Genomic DNA, 17824 nt, shown 5'->3' with positions numbered 1-17824 from the left:
CTCCTATATATATGAGCTAGGCATCCAGCTCCTCCCAGTGGGAAGGAGGAGCCGCAGGGTGGGAGGCTACAAGAAACCCAGAAACCAAGATGGCCGCCAGCACATGTCAAACGAAGGAGAACAGCAAGAAGGTAAGACCATGACATGGGGACAACCTAATTTTTTTTCTTTTACTTTCACTGTCAACAATAATGATATACAGGACAAATAGAGAGGGTGAAACTCATTAAGGGGGGGGGGGGCACAGACAGCAATAAACACTGACAAGCATTCTAATCCCTCTCCACTCTATCCAAAATGAAAAAAAAGTTTTGCCTTTAGTAATACTTTAATTTCCTATCTGAACAATTTTAATCATAATCAGCCCCTTTTCCTAAAGATCCCTATTGTTGTTGCACGCCTCATAGAGCTTTTAGCTTTCCCTTCCATCAATTTGGTTCCTGAGCATGAAAGAACATATCTTTGACCTCCATTAGAAAAGCCTTCTCCCTTGGTGGCACAGTCATTATTTTTGCACTCTGCTAATCAGTTGCTTGATTAAAAATAGAGAAAATCAAATTGTTCAGCCAGGAAATTAAGAAATTACATATCAAGCAACTGATCAGAAGATTGCACAACTAACGTCTGCAGCACCCAGCGGCCAGTAGGCAGGAGCATGCATGTCTAAACGAATGCCCTGGCTGTGTTCTTTCATATTGTTCTGTCTCTAGGACAGAGAGCTAAACCTTCCTGCTCCATAAACTTCAAATACCATATTTCTTTGAACTCAAATTTATTAGAACAAGCCAGGTGAAACTATAAATCAATAAAAATAAACATCAATCAGTACAAAACTGCATACAATAAAGAAACAATGATCTATAATACAGGATGGGATAACAAGAACTCACTTTTTAAGCTCTCTCAGGAGTAATGGCGAGAGTTTGAGAAACATGCCTTGCTGCCTGCTGTATCTTCTAAAAAATGGCGGCTGATTAACTTCCTGTAGAAATCCTATCCAGAATGCCCTGCTTCCTAACAACTTTATTAAACACATTCTGAGTTTACAATTATTGCAGAACAGTTAAAGCTATACCAAAAAAGAACAGTAGATGGCGCTTGCGCTCTGCATATAACTAACTTGTGTGAATCAAGAAAACCCAACATGTTATTTTAAGCATCCTAAACACAAGTAATCAGAATAGAAGTCTGGTGGACAGAACACTCCCCACCTGACGTCATGTGATGTCATGTGATGTCACTAACATAGTCTTCTGCAGAAAGTAACAGAACAGGATTGGCCACTGGTCTTAAAAATGCTTTGGCCTCATTCTGTTAGAAGATCTTGACTTCAACTTTACGGACACACTTATCCTCTCTTGGCAGTACTCTGGTGACTCATTCCTTTGTGTCTGGCAATCTCTCATGAGCACAAAATCACCAGGTTTAAGATTAGGTTTTGCAATGTGCCACTTTTTCCTTGGTTGAAGAATAGAGATATATTGTTTCCTCCACCGACTCCAGAAGGTATTGGCAAGGGTTTGTACTTGTCTCCACTGACGTTTGTAAAGGTCCGTTTCCCAAAACTCCCCAGCTGGAGCACCAACAAGGCCAGTCTTTTGAGTGAGTAACATGGCAGGTGTAAGAATCACTGGATCCTCAGAGTCACTTGAAATAGACGTCAAAGGTCTGGCAATAATGATAGATCTGCCAATAAGGTCAAGTTCCTACTTGCAAGAAGATAGAGTCCAGAATTCTGTGGGCTGTGCCTATCATCCTTTCCCAAACACCTCTTATGTGAAAAGAGTAAGGTGGGTTGAAAGTCCATGTGCAGCTTTGCTTACTCAAGTATCTTTCTACACTGAGAGTGTCCAAGTTGGAAGGAATTTGCAGTTGCTTCACCCACCACTCCTACAAAGTTAGAACCTCTGTCAGAGCGAATGAGTTTCACTGGCCTCAATGAAATGTCTAAAAGCATTAATAAAACTTGAAGTGTCCATGGATTCAATCACTTCAATGTGAACAGCTGGGATGGACATGCAGGTGAATATGACTGCCCAGCGTTTACTGTTTGAATGTCCCCTTTTGGTATACCGGGTGGTGACAGACCGGGGACCAAAAACATCAAGGCCAACATTAGTAAAAGGTGGATCCATGCTAAGTCTGTCAGATGGTAAATTGGCCATCTTTTGTGTCTGTAACATTCCACTAAGTTTACGTGGACGCTCTGAGGAGGGATGAACCTCTGGACTACTGGGTGGGCAGGCTTGACCTCTGGCCAGAGCTTGCACAATTTGCAATAGAAATGTTGGCTTGCCCCCCGTCCAGTGTCCTTTCCGAAAGGACGTTCAGCGCAGCAGGGGGGGATCGTGACCGATAGGTGCACTCGCCTAGCTCATGACAGTGTAGACTACCTCACATTTAAAAAAATGAATGAGGCATGGATCTCTGAGGAATTCAACACATGTGACCAGTAGACCAGGAAAATTCCTCATGCCAGGCCACAAATATCCGAAAGACCGCCATCCACCCACAACAATTCCTGGTCCTTGGCTTCGCTACATACAGCGGCATAAAAGGCATTTCATGTCCATTGAATGGCAAATTTTTGGGGCTTTTCAGGGCCGACAATAATTTTTTCTGTGAATGCCTAATGTACCTCGAGCCACCAATTACTAAGTTCTTTGCTGTCAGCTAAACCAATGTGAGCTAATTTTTGGAGCCTATACAGGCCGACACTTACTTATGTATCCTGTGAACGCCTACTGTACCTCTAGCCATCAAAAACGAAGTTCTTTGCTGTCAGTTTAAACCATGTGAGCTAATTTTTGGAGCCTATATAGGCCGACACTTACTTATGTATCCTGTGAATGCCTACTGTACCTCTAGCCATCAAAAAAGAAGCTCTTTGATGTCAGTTCAAACCATGTGAGCTAATTTTTGCGGCCTATACAGGCCGACATTTACTTCTGTATACTGTGAACGCCTACTGTACCTCTAGCCATCAAAAATGAAGTTCTTTGCTGTCAGTTAAAACCATGTGAGCTAATTTTTGGAGCCTATAAAGGCCGACACTTACTTATGTATCCTGTGAACGCCTACTGTACCTCTAGCCATCAAAAACGAAGTTCTTTGCTGTCAGTTCAACCCATGTGAGCTAATTTTTGCAGCCTATACAGGCCGCCACTTACTTCTGTATACTGTGAACGCCTACTGTACCTCTAGCCATCAAAAACAAAGTTCTTTGCTTTCAGTTCAAACCATGTGAGCTAATTTTTGCGGCCTATATAGGCAGACACTTACTTATGTATCCTGTGAACGCCTACTGTACCTCTAGCCATCAAAAATTAAGTTCTTTGCTGTCAGTTCAACCCATGTGAGCTAATTTTTGCAACCTATACAGGCCGACACTTACTTCTGTATACTGTGTGAACGTCTGCTGTACCTCTAGCCATCAAAATCTAAGTTCTTTGCTGTCAGTTCAACCCATGTGGGCTAATTTTTGGAGCCTATACAGGCCGCCACTTACTTCTGTATACTGTGAATGCCTACTGTACCTCTAGCCATCAAAACCTAAGTTCTTTGCTGTCAGTTCAACCCATGTAAGCTACTTTTTGCAGCCTATACAGGCCAACACTTACTGTTCTGTGTACTGAATGCCTACTGTACCTCTAGCCATCATATACTACATTCTTTGCTGTCAGTTCAACCCATGTGAGCTAATGTTTGCAGCCTATACAGGCCAACACTTACTTCTGTATACTGTGAATGCCTACTGTACCTCCAGCCATCAAATACACTACGTTCTTTGCTGTCAGTTCAACCCATGTGAGCTAATTTTTGCGGCCTATACAGGCCGACACTTACTGTTCTGTGTACTGTGAATGCCTACTGTACCTCTAGCCATCAAATATTACGTTCTTTGCTGTCAGTTCAACCCATGTGAGCTAATTTTTGCAGCCTATACAGGTCGCCACTTACTTCTGTATACTGTGAATGCTTACTGTACCTCCAGCCATCAAATACACTACGTTCTTTGCTGTCAGTTAAACCCATGTGGGCTAATTTTTGGGGCCTATACAGGCCGACACTTACTTCTGTATAACGTTTGAATGCCTAATGTACCTTCAGCCACAGAATACTACGTACTTAGCTGTCAGGTAAACCCATGTGGGCTAATTTTTGTAGCCTATACAGGCCGACACTTACTTCTGTATACTGTGTGAATGCCTAATGTACCTTCAGCCACAGAATACTACATACTTAGCTGTCAGGTAAACCCATGTGGGCTAATTTTTGGAGCCTATACAGGCCGACACTTACTTATGTATACTGTGTGAATGCCTAATGTACCTTCAGCCACAGAATACTACGTACTTAGCTGTCAAGTAAACCCATGTGGGCTAATTTTTGGAGCCTATACAGGCCGACACTTACTTATGTATCCTGTGAATGCCTACTGTACCTCTAGCCATCGAAAACGAAGTTCTTTGCTGTCAGTTCAAACCATGTGAGCTCATTTTTGGAGCCTATACAGGTCGACACCTACTTCTGTATACTGTGAACGCCTACTGTACCTCTAGCCATCAAAAACAAAGTTCTTTGCTGTCAGTTCAAACCATGTGAGCTAATTTTTTGAGCCTATACAGGCTGACACTTACTTATGTATCCTGTGAACGCCTACTGTACCTCTAGCCATCAAAAACGAAGTTCTTTGCTGTCAGTTAAACCCATGTGGGCTAATTTTTGGGGCCTTTTATGGCCGACACTTACTTTGTATCATGTGAATGCCTAATGTACATTCAGCCACAGAATACTATGTTCTTAGCTGTCAGGTAAATGCATGTGGGCTAATTTTTGGGCCCTGGAATGGCCGACACTTACTTCTTTATCCTGTGAATGCCAAATTTTTCAGAATGGAAATGAAAAACAATGGGTCTGTAAAGGTTCCGCCAAATTGTGGAATGGATGGGGACCCATTTTACAGATGTGTGAATGTACCCTATATGTATTAGACAATGTATTTACCGGCTGCTGTCAGTTCTGGCTGATTTATGAAAAAAATATATACATTTTTTTGCTGTAAAAAAAATAAATAAAAATTTAGGGCAACTTTTTCAATTGCAATGCTTCTGTTATGACATTGTCCATGTGCTGGGACTATTTGTGCACAGCTAGTACGTCTTTTGTGGCTGCAAATATGACTTAAATGTTTTTAAAGTTCGCCTCCCATTAAAGTCAATGGGGCCCGCAGCTGGCATTCACGAACCGCCCTGGCCGATGTTCGTCCATCACTACACATATGCACTGAGCTTGCATTACATGGCTGCTACATGCCACACGCCTAACAGGTTGGATACTGTTGTTCTATTCTGCTATTGAATAAAAAAAACCCATTTGAATGAAAAACTGAAAAATATTTTTTTTCCCCTTAAATTGGTGATTTTAGAATAGCAGATTAGAACAGCAGTGTCTAAACACTGTATGTCACAGTAAAATATGAAGGAAAAAAGTTTTTTTTGTTTTAAATCCAGATTAAGCAGACACATATGCACTGATCTTGCATTACATGGCTGCTACACGCCGCACGCCACTACACCTAATAGACTGATAAAAGTTTTTTTTTCTCCCTCCTCCTCACTGGGCTCAGGTCATGGCAAAAAGATTGTGCACTGCACCCCCACACAATAAATTTGATGTAGATCGCTGTCTAATTAAAGAAGATTCTCCTATTCTTTCCCTGAAAGCAATCTCCAGCCTGCCCCTACAATAATCTCCTATCTCTCCCTCAGCAGCATCAGGAACCTCTCCCTACAGTAGTTAGAGCAGAGTGACGTGCGGCGATACGTGACTCCAGCTTATATAGAGGCTGGGTCACATGCTGCACTGGCCAATCACAGCCATGCCATTAGTAGGCATGGCTGTGATGGCTTCTAAGGGCACACTAGTTAAACGGTTTGGCTACCCTGCAGCTGTTTAAACCGCGTTATTAAAACCGCACCAAAACATTAAAACCATGCCAAAACATGAAATAAAATTACCGAACATACACTAATTACCGAATATACAGTAAAATGTTCTGGTCCGTGTCTGGGTACCGAACACCCAAAAGTCCGGTACGATCCCGAAAAATACAGTCCGTGTTCGCTCAACCCTAGTCAGCAGCATTGTAGAGTGTGAAGGTGATGGGAAGAATACAGAATCTAAAACAGGAGGAAAGTTTTAATGAAAATAGAAGGAATAGAAGTTAAAAAGTAGACACCCAGATTCAATCAGATTACATGAAGTCCTGGAACCGTGGAAGAGTTCATGGGGATGTGGAAGATGGGGCATGGCTTTGTTGACTTTACTTCTGTAGAGGGGGAGGGGACATACACTGATGCTGAACTGAGCTTCCCTTTTAGTCCTGAACCCTTCTGACTGTGTGTGCAATGTCTATAGAAAGGACATGGACAGTATTCTACACTGTTTACTGTTCAATCTTCAGACTGATTAGTCTCCAGAGGAAAAACTGGAGAGTGTGGAGGTAGGATCTCACTTGGGAAAGACCATTCTGTGTATTAGAGGTGTGAGGTCACTGGGCAAGGACCAGGAAGAGGCTGACCTGCACAGTGGTGAAAGCAGTGAAAGTAGAAAGTGAAAGTAGTAAATGTATACTGTGCATTTTTATGAACTGCATAATATTGGAGTATATGGCTAATTCCATTTGTTCAGTTGAACATTTGACCAAGCCTAGGCTGATTCATTTGCATTGGATCTACAGTATACTGTATATCTATTGACAATTTGCACCATATTAACATTAGAGTAACCTTTAGCAGGTTCTTATCATGATGATGCCTTCTTCCAGCCCTTGTTGGGTTTTCACACCCTATCCTATAGTCAACCAAGAGTCCTCAGATTTTGACTGTGATCATCATCATCAGATTTTGACTGTGACCGCAGGTTCTTCTTCTATGCAGGCCATAGATTATATTCATTCCTTTGGAAAGGCCACCCAACCCTTTGGAAGGGTTGAAAAAAGAGCCTGACTGGAAGACTTTTGAAGCAACCACACAGCAAAGGTCAGTGGAGCAGAGACAGGTAAATCTAAGACTAAGGAAAAGTGCTGGGGAGGTGCTTTTAAGAATAGTTGTACTAAAATATGAGGTTCTTTATTAGCAAAAAAAAAACACTCATATTTAAAGTTACATTTCTACAAGTTGCAGTGAAAACCATTATTCTTGCATCAACAATCAACTAGTGATCTATTTTTTTATATGTTTAAAAATAATTTACACTTATTTGATTTGTAGCTGTATTTGAGCAATTATTATTTTTTCAAAAGTTTAAAAACAAATTAAAGCATTCAGCTCTTTATAGTGTGTTATTATGTTTCTAGTTTTTCTTCCAGACATGTCCAATTGCTATATTTACTTGTTTGTTTGTGCTGTTAGTTCTGCTCTCATAAAGCCAAAACTTTATTTATCATTTATTTTTTGCAGTCTATGTCCCATTGGGAATATTTTCCTTAACTTGCTGTTTTGGAGACAAAACAGTAAATTAAAGGGAGTTTCTTCAAAGTCAATGCAATAGAGATTTGATATAGAAATAAGTGTCCCCGTTGGAGGATTTTCCCTTAATGCTTGGTCTGGTGAAACTGTAACATTTTAATTTCCCCTCACTTTCTATTCCTGTGACAGTGGTCACCAGGAAACATAGAGGGTTAGATCTCCCCAGTGGCAACACAAATGGCAACATAAACCTGCCAGGTTGCCTTCACATACACTTGACTAACAAATTAACCAAACACAAACAATTAACCCTTAACGTAATCCTCTAAAATTAACAGTTAACATACCCTTATGCAAAACATAGCCTTTCATATTAACCCTTACCATTTAACTTGAACCCTACAACTTATTCTGTCACTTAACATTAAAATACCCTAACCCCCCTTACTTTTGACCACAACACTAATCCTAACATCACTTTTGAGTCAATATCAAACATTAATCATCCATGAAGCATCGTCCTCCTGTGTTGAGACCTAAAAAGTGCTGAGTTGTAGTGCTGTAAATGCATACACCTAGCTTTTGATGTTAGGAGTGAGGTTCTTTGTGTAGTAGTGAGTGTTCAGAGTTTTGCTGTGATTATTTTGAGCTTTTTTTCTTTTGTAAGGCTCTTCTGACTCAAAGGAAAAGCATAAGCATTCTGCTCAACAAGTATATATGTTGGCCTTTATTTCAAAGTGAAAATCAACCTGTTTCAATATTTTGATAACACTAGCTCTATAGAAGTTGTGTACACCACATCGGACACCACCTGAATTCCATGGGAAATATCTAAGTCAGTCAGCAAGTTTTGTGGTAGACCAAATATCTGCAAACAGGAAGTGTGCTTAAGGAAGAACACAGTTTGGGGGGGGGGGGGGGATTACAGAGAATCACAGTTTTCCAGGGCAGAAGCAGATAAAACAGAAACAGGTGAGGCTGGAGTTCCAATTTAAAATAAAGCCCCATAGGCAAAAATAAAGTGAGATATAGTGTAAGGTAAAATAATAATTAATTGTATTTCTCTTTCTGTACATTTGTACTCTGAGAAGTTGGTTTGAGATGCTTACAACCACAAGGGCACTTAAACACAAATCAATGTCACAAGTGGAAGAATACCTAATTCAATTTGAGTTCTCTTTGGTGAGATCAACAGTTACAATGCCATTTTAGAGGATTTACAAAGTAAATGACCGTTGTAATCCCATACTGATAAAGGTCAATTTCTTTGTGGTGTATTGATCAGGGGGGAACCTTTTGAATTTGGAAGTACACAATGGTATTTTATAACACTCAGAATAAAAATAGGTTTATCCTGAATTCGTAAAATATTTGTTATTTGTCATTCATGTAATTATGTTAAGTGATGGGCAAACATCTCAGCATTACCCTCCAAAATAATTGCTATCATTCTCATAGTGAATTGTCTGAAGATTGTATCATAGCCCTTTTGTTTGTACCATAGATTTATCACAGCTAAATATGAAAGGTAAGACCAAATTAGAATGGCAATGTACAATGGAGGTGGACTTTAAGAGTTTAACCACTTCAAGTTTCACCCATTTTGAGTCCAGGCCATTTTTTATTGCTGTCACACTTTAAATGACTAGTACTCAGCCATGCAACATTGAACCCAAATTTTTTTTATCATTTTTTGAGACAAATATAGCTTTACTTTGGTGGTTTTTAAAGTAGAACTATAGGCAAAACTGTTTTTATTTTTGATAGAGTAAGGGAAGCTTGTAACTCCTGTCACAGCTTTATCCATTTGTGTCCCATTGGGGAGATTTCCCTTCACTTTCTGTCCCATTGTTAAAACATGAAGTGGGAGGACATCTTTGCAAATTAGGGGAATCCATTGAAGGACACTGGGTATGCACAGGAGACTAGGAACCAAGGAAACCTACTGCAGCTAGCTAGGAAGGGTACATCAGGGGAGAAGACACAGGGAGCAAGCACAAAGGGTAGGAGAGAGGGGGATGCTAAGCAACATTGCAGAGAGAGAGAGACACACCCTTGGAAAGGATTGCAGGCGAACACCAACAAGGAAAAATGCTGAGAAAGACACACACAGAAACAGGAAATGAAGGGATCCATAGACAGAAACCAAAGGGAATATAACTGCAAGGCCAGAGGGAAAACACTGAGATCAAAAACAGGATCAAACGCAGAATATGGGAATACTCAGACGGCGGAGAACACAGCAGGAACAGAGGGGTCCAGCTTCCACGTAAAGACATGTTGCTCGAACACTAACACACAGGTACAAAGGCTTAATAATACCTAGGTTTAGGGCAGCTAGGCAGGAACCCAAGCAACTCGAACAGGAGACAAAATACAGCGCCGGTTTGATGTGCACGATGTCAGAAGGCATGTGTTTGCATGCCAGCAGCCTGTTTTCTGAAATTTTTGGTTTGATTGTGTCTCAGACCTGCAAGGCTGCCACCGGGCTTTTATCCCCACATCTCTGAATTCTATCAGGTAGGCTTTTGGCTCTTTTGATGCCAGCTTCGGATGTAAGACCCCTCAAGCACAATCTTTGAGCTGCAGGCAGGTCATAGCTTTGCTGTTGTTGTTGTGTCTCAGGCCTGTTGGCGTTTATTTGCTGTACAGGTATATCTAGTTTCATAGAAGCCAACAAGGGTAGAAGGCATCAACACACAATCACCTTGTGGTTCCTAAAGTTAATTCAAAGAGCCTACAATATGACTGGGCTGGAGTCACTGCAAGTAATTGCTTCACATTCGACCAAAAGCATGTTGACATGGTGGGCACATTGCTTAAAGGTATCAACGGAAACAATAGGCAGCACATTCAACTGGTCCTAGTCTGGCATGGTCTTTCAACTCTACTAATAAGCTCAGCAGCTCTCACTAAAGCTAATTTTGGCAAGACGGCCATAGCTTCCTCACTTTTTACAAAACAGGATTTGCTTAGGCCTGGTAGCTAATTATTGGTCTACCACATGTATGGTAGCATGTTGGTGCCAAGAAACTAGAAAATGTTATCATACCTTCCTCATAATCTTCCTTTTCTAAACCAATCAATGGCAGCACAAGAAACCCACCCACTCATTCTTAGCATTTTACAGGGAATGAGCATCAACGCTTTATAGCTTTTCAGTTGTCCTGTGGGTGAAAGTAGGCGGGGCTACTAAAACATGTAGGCTGCCACAGGTTGGAGCCAGAAAAGGAAATTTCTGAAAAATGTGTGATACAATTTTCAGTTTTTACATGGAAAAGCATTAAAAAAATGCTTTCTACTGAGCTTTGATATATACACATGGAGAAACTTGTACAATGACAGGGGGCCTTATTGAATGTATGTATGTCTGTGTATATTTTGTTTAACATCGAATTAAAACAATATCAGATAACAGAAATACAATCCAAAATGTAGTGGAGTTCAGTGGATTACTATTGTTCCTTTTTTATTTTCTGAATAAGCAGTTTTTTGCACAGCCAAAACTTCAATAAATATGTCTCTTTTCACCATGACTAAAGTTGAAAGATACACACCCTGAATAATACTTTTTTACTGTAGAAAAAAGCTACACAACCCGTTAGTATTTGTTGGCTAACAGCTGTAAACTAATAGTGGATGTAACATAAATTTCAAAATATGCCAATTAGAGTAGAAACTCCTCATAATAGCTGTGTATAGCTGTATCAGATGTGTAGGAACTCAAGCACAAATCTTGCCATCTGATTTCCTAAGAAATATAAGAATCTGTCACATGGTTTACTTTTTCTAATTATCTAGCAAAGATTTGACTGAGAGCATGTTTAAGACATCTGACTGACTTGGACAATGAAGCTTATCACCTTGCAACAAATAGCATTTCCACCATAGTTGTGAAACACAGGAAAACCAGATAACACCACTGGCATTTGTCAGCCAACAGCAAAAGCAAAGTAATACCAAATATACAGTATTTTCCCACTATGTTGTTGTGTTATGGGCATTGGTGAAATGCAGCACCCCGCTGCACCAAATCAATGGACATGCAGTGCAACGCGCTGCAAAAAAATGGTGCATGCAACCTTAGGGTCCATTTGCATCGTGTTGTTGCACTAATGTACGCAATGTACATTGCAGTACATGGGCAAAAAAGTGGATTCAGAATTTCTGGGAAGCGCCTTGCAGTGTAAGTGTATGCTAGTGCATTGCTGCCTATTGAACTGCACTATACATAAGGCAGGGTGCGTTTGAGTTCCATTCAAATAAATGGCACCAACACATGTAACATGGAACCTTAAAGTCCTTTTCTCTGAGGTTCACTGACAGTCATAGCTTCAATTCTTCAGACCAGTGGGCTTTATGCTGTCTCTGTCCAGCAGTATAACTAGGCAGAAAACTTTTTGGTTACACCTCTGGGGCAGGCACCAGAGGGTTTACCATCACTTCCTGCTTTAGGACTCCAGTTTGTAACAAATAGTGTTAGGAAAACAAATAACTCAACCCCAACAGAGGGGCGGATGCTGTGTCTGTCCGTGAACCTCAGAGAAAAGGATTTTACGGTATGACAAAAATCCAGTTTTCTCTTTCGTTCACCGACAAACACAGCTTCAATTCTTCATACCAGTGGGATGTCCCAAATCAGTGTCAACATGAGGGGTGGGAAAAAACACAGCAAACACAGAATTCCCAACAAGGCTAAACATAGCCAACCAGGTAACATCAGGAGCTCAACTTGGAATAACAGGAGCTCACCACCAGGAAAAATTTTCACCCTCAAGAAGCTGAAGCCTCTGCAACCGTAGCCTGCAAAACTTTGTGGCCAAATGCCGGATCCAAAGATGCAAGTACATCTACCTTAGAAAATTTTGTGAATGTGTGTACAGATGACCACGTAGCTGCCTTGCACACCAGAACCACTGACGCCTGATGACGGAAGGCCCAGGAGGCACTAAGCGCCCTCGTAGAATGTGCTTTAACAGGGAAAGGAGGAACCTGACCCTTAATGGAGTAGGCCTGCACTACCTTCTGCCTGATCCACTTGGAAATGGTCGCAGCAAATGCAGCTTGCCCCTTATGAGGTCCATACGTAAGAACAAATAAAGAATCTGGTTTTCTAATCGGTTCAGTCACCGCCAGGTACACCTGAATTGCCCTTACCACATCTAAGGAATGTAAGGCAATTTCCTTAGGATGTTTAGGCTTAGGACATAGGGATGGTAGCACAATGTCTTCATTCAAATGAAACCCAGAGACAACCTTAGGAAGGAACGCCTGACAGGGTCGTAACACCACTTTGTCCCTATGGGAGAGGGAGAGGTATAAGCAGTAGAAAGAGAGAAGTGCTTATGCCGCTGTACAGAACACTGGTGAGACCTCACTTGGAGTATTGTGCGCAGTACTGGAGGCCATATCTCCAGAAGGATATAGATACTCTAGAGAGAGTTCAGAGAAGAGCTACTAAACTAGTACATGGATTGCAGGACAAAACTTACCAGGAAAGGTTAAAGGACCTTAACATGTATAGCTTGGAAGAAAGAAGAGACAGAGGGGATATGATAGAAACTTTTAAATACATAAAGGGAATCAACTCTGTAAAGGAGGGGAACGTATTTAAAAGAAGAAAAACTACCACAAGAGGACACAGTTTTAAATTAGAGGGGCAAAGGTTTAAAAGTAATATGAGGAAGTATTACTTTACTGAGAGAGTAGTGGATGCATGGAATAACCTTCCTGCAGAAGTGGTAGCTGCAAATACAGTGAAGGAGTTTAAGCATGCATGGGATAGGCATAAGGCTATCCTTCATATAAGATAGGGCCAGGGACTATTCATAAGATTCAGATATATTGGGCAGACTAGATGGGCCAAATGGTTCTTATCTGCCGACACATTCTATGTTTCTATGTTTCTATGAATCACCAAGTAAGGTGACCGATAGGACAACGCAGCCAACTCCGACATGCGACGTGTTATTATCGTGTATTAGCTACCAAGAAAGCCACCTTCTGCGACAGATTGAGCAGAGGAATTTGTCAAATATTTCTAAGGGAGGCTTTTGAAGCACCGACAAATCTAGGATTTGCACCAGAGGAGCCAGATGTCAAACTCCCTGCACAAAAATGTGAACCAAGGACTTCGCTGTCAATGGCCTTTAGAAAAAAATAGCCAAGGCGGAAATCTGGCCCTTAATGGTGCCCAGACCCAAACGTTGATTTACACCAAATTGCAGAAACTCCAACAGGCGAGTCACAGAAAAGGAGCGGGGAGAAACCCCCCGCGACTCACACCAAGTAATGTACGCCTTCCAAACTCGATGATAAACCTTCCTGGAAGTAGATTTCCTAGCCTTAAACAGTGTAGGAATCACTGACTCCAACAGCCCTCTGCCTTTCAGCACCTGGCTTTCAATAGCCAGGCCGTTAAAGCCATCGACCGTAAAGCAGGATGGAAGATTGGTCCCTGAGACAGAAGGATCCGAGGCCTTGACACAAACCTCTGCACCTTCCCATTGAGACGGGAAGCCAGCAGGTCCACATCAGGGGGTCCCCCACCAAAGACACAGTTGATGAAATTCCTCCGGGTGAAGAGACCATTCTCCCGGATCCAACGTCTGCCAACTGAGATAGTCTGCTTGCCAATTCTCTGCCCCCAAAATGTGCACAGCAGAGAGGCTGGAACATATCGTTCTGCCCCCCTTAAGATGCTGGCCACTTCCCGGACTGCCAGGGCACTTCTTGTGCCCCCATGATGATTGACATATGCCACAGCCATAGCATTGCCTGATTGCATCCGCACAGGGCATCCCAGCAGACCATCCGTCCATTGAGACAAAGTCTGATCGCCCGAATTTCTAGGATGTTGATCGGCAACCTGGACTCCTTGGGCCAAACACCCTCCCAAGACACCTCCCCATCCGGGCAGACTGGCATCCATGGTGATTACAGTCCAATATAGGGGGAGAAAAGATTTTCCCCAGACGTAGAGCCGGGGAGCGGAGCCACCATAGGGGGGACTCCATCAAACCCCAACTCAACAGGCTCAGCTAGTGCAATGACAGTGGATCCTTGTTCCATTTGATCAGAATCTCCCTTTGCAAAGGTCTGGTGTGGAACTGCGCAAAAAGAGCTGCCTCGAAGGTAGAGACCATCAGACCCAGCACTTGCATGCAAGTCCCGAGGGATGATCGATGGTTGGACAACAGGAGCCAAACAGCATCCTGTAGCTTCAGAAGTTTTGTCTGAGGAAGAAACACCCGGGCTGAGGCTGAATCCAGCGTCAGACCCAAGTAGTCCAGCTTTGTGGATGGAGACAGTGCCGATTTCTGAAAATTCAGTGTCAACCCGAACTCCTGCAGAGTTTTCACCGTAACGTCCAAGTCAGCTTCTAGAGCTGAGGAAGACTCTGCACGCAGACGCAGATCATCCAGGTAACCTAGTACTGCAATCCCCTTCTGCCGTAACAAGGTTAACACTGGAGCCAAAACCTTTGTGAACACCTGAGGAGCTGAGGCGAGACCAAAGGGTAAAGCCACAAACTGAAAGTGCTCCTCGCCCACTGCAAAATGAAGAAACCGCTGATGCCCGACATATATTGGAATATGAAGGTAAGCGTCCTTGAGATTGATAGAAGCCAGCAGTTCTCCTTGATAAGGAAAAGTTACTACTAGTAGTGGTTCAGAGCCTTGAGATCCAAGAATGGACGAACCTTGCCTTCCTTCCTGGGAACTGTAAACAGATTTGAATAAAAACCTTGAAAACCTTCCGACTCTGGAACCAGCACAATAAATCCTTGTGCTAACAGGTCCTGCACTGCTCTGTAGACAGTCATAAGTTGGAAGGAAAGAACCTTGCCGGAGGCAAGAACCGAAACTCGATCTTGCAACCGAACCAAATCAGTTTGTGGACCCATTTGTCTTGAATGAGCGAGGTCCATGGATACGGAAAGAAGCGAAGATGTCCCCCCCACCCCAAATGTGGATGAGGGCGCCCCTTCAGGCTGGAGAGGGCTTGTCTGCAGAACCAGAAGTGCCCGATTTGGACTTACCATTCCAGGGTCTCTTTGAGCCTCCCACAAAGTTACGGGTGGATCTCAAACCCTTTTCGTGCGACCCAGACAGAGGAAAGGGCTGCTTACGGCAAGGTTCCTTGCCCTTAGCAGCCTGCGGAAGCAATGTACTCTTGCCTCCTGTAAGGCCCAAAATGATCTCTTCCATAGAGGCACGGAACCTACAAAAGGAAGATCGGTCAGCACCTTTTTATAAGCCTGGTCAGCTGACCAGTACTTCCACCAGATCATGCGGCGAAGGATCACCTCCTTCACAGAAACCCTATGGCCAAGGGGGCCACATCCAGGGATGCATCACAAATATACTGTAACCTTTGGATCAACTGATTCGCCAGCTCAGAAGGGCATTGATTCCCCTCCAGATCCTGGCGCAAAATCTTAGCCCATTGTGTTAGGGTCTGGGATACCAAGGTGATAGCAAACACCGGTCTTAAAATTGAACCAGCCACAGTGAAGAGGTACCGGACCAGAGCCTCAGCTCTTTTGTCTACAAGGGCCTTAAAAGACAGGGAATCCTCCACCGGCAAAAGTGTGGCCTTATTCAGCCTGGAAACCTGAGAATCCACCAACAGTGGAACCGTTAGTTTCTTCAGAAGAGACTTCTCAAAGGGATATCTCCTAGCAAAATGTTTAGGTATTCCATCCATGCGTTTCGGGGAACCCCACTGACTAGTGACAATCTCGTCAAAATAGGCAGGAAAGGAAAACACCTTGGTCACCTTGGACGATTTTGCGGGAGCCAAACTGCTCCGGTGTCACCAACTCAGCCTCAGCTGAGTCCTCAAACTTTAAAGTTTCCTGCACTAACACAATTAGGGCCTGCACCAGTGCTTTTTCATGCGTGGCTGCACAGGAGGAGGACTCATCCTCATTATTAGAGCACTCAGCATGCATGGATGGAGACTAAGTGGGCGCCGACTCTTGTCCGCGGTGGCCAAATCTACCTCAGAATCTGAGGAAGCAGAGGATACAGGTGAAGGCGGGGGGCGCTTCTTGTCAGGCCTGCTTTGCAGGGCCATATCTACTTTGGCTACTAGCGACTGCAGGGCTGCCGTCATGGCCTCCAGGGCAGACTGAGACCCAGAGGGTCCCGCAGCTTCCAGGAGTGGATCGAGTTGTGAAACGCGCTCCATAGGCTCCATGACCACAAAGGGTTAAACAGAAGCACGCTGCTCAGCAAAGAAAACATTTTTTTTATTTTAATTTTTTTAAAACAGATGGCCCCACCCCCTGTGCACCGCTGAGGCACCACAAGAATCAGCGCACCCGTGGTGCTGAATACAGCAGAGGAAGTATATATATCCCCAGAGACTCACCACCTGTGCTTTAGAGCACCAAACGGTCTGCCACACTGCTGGAAAGAGGAAACGCTGACCTGACACTAGAGGCCCCCACAGTCCAGCACCGCATCAGACTACAAGAAAATGGCCACCGTTAAACTCTATGGGGAACCAAAAACATGGCCGCTGGACTACATAAACATGGCCGCCGAAGGAATACAGAGTTCACAGCAAAATGGTGGCACAACACGGCGCTGCATGGGACCCTGGACCCAACTGGACCCCAGGGAAAATTTCACAGACCCCAGGAGGGGACCACCCAGGGACATCCCCCTCCCCTGCAGCACTCAGGTAGGGACACCCTACAGGGGGCCAACAGCGGCATCACCCACCTCTCCTCTGGCCCAGCACCATGCAGCCCCCCTACTCAAATCCACCCATGCCCCCAAAAGGGGACGGGGGAACAGGGGATAGATGAGAGCACCTACTCAGGGGGGAACCCCACAAAGGAGAAGAGGGAAAACACAAGGGGAATGAATGACACAGGAAGGGCCTACCATCCCCAGTGGGGGGGGGCCTGCAACCATCCCAGCGATTCCGCAGGAAAGGAGCGGGGACACTACCCACCATACCACAGTCACCAGGCAGGCGCCACTCCCAGCAGTCCACTGTACCATCTTGGAATGGAGGTGCTGTGGCCTGAGGTATGCTGCGACTCGGGTTGTGACTGCTGTCGTGACCATGGTTATGCCACCTCGCGAGGTGTTTCACTCACCGATCAGCCCTCGTCCAGTAGGTCTATGTGGCGGCCAATCTAGCGTGGAGCTAATAGTTGGGTCGAGCTCGCAGGTCAGACTAGGAAGACTGTAAGGACCTAGAATATCCTACGTCACCCAGTCCGGCTGTTGATTGTAGTTCACACAGGAACAGTTGATTGTAGTTCACACAGGAACAAAAATAATAAAGAATAAGTAAAAAATTCAATTTAAATAGGAAAAAAATGACAGGAC

The sequence above is a fragment of the Pelophylax lessonae genome (assembly GCF_965119305.1).
Source record: "Pelophylax lessonae genome assembly, chromosome: 5".
Classification (NCBI taxonomy): domain Eukaryota; kingdom Metazoa; phylum Chordata; class Amphibia; order Anura; family Ranidae; genus Pelophylax; species Pelophylax lessonae.
Note: the sequence above shows the minus strand (reverse complement) of the source record.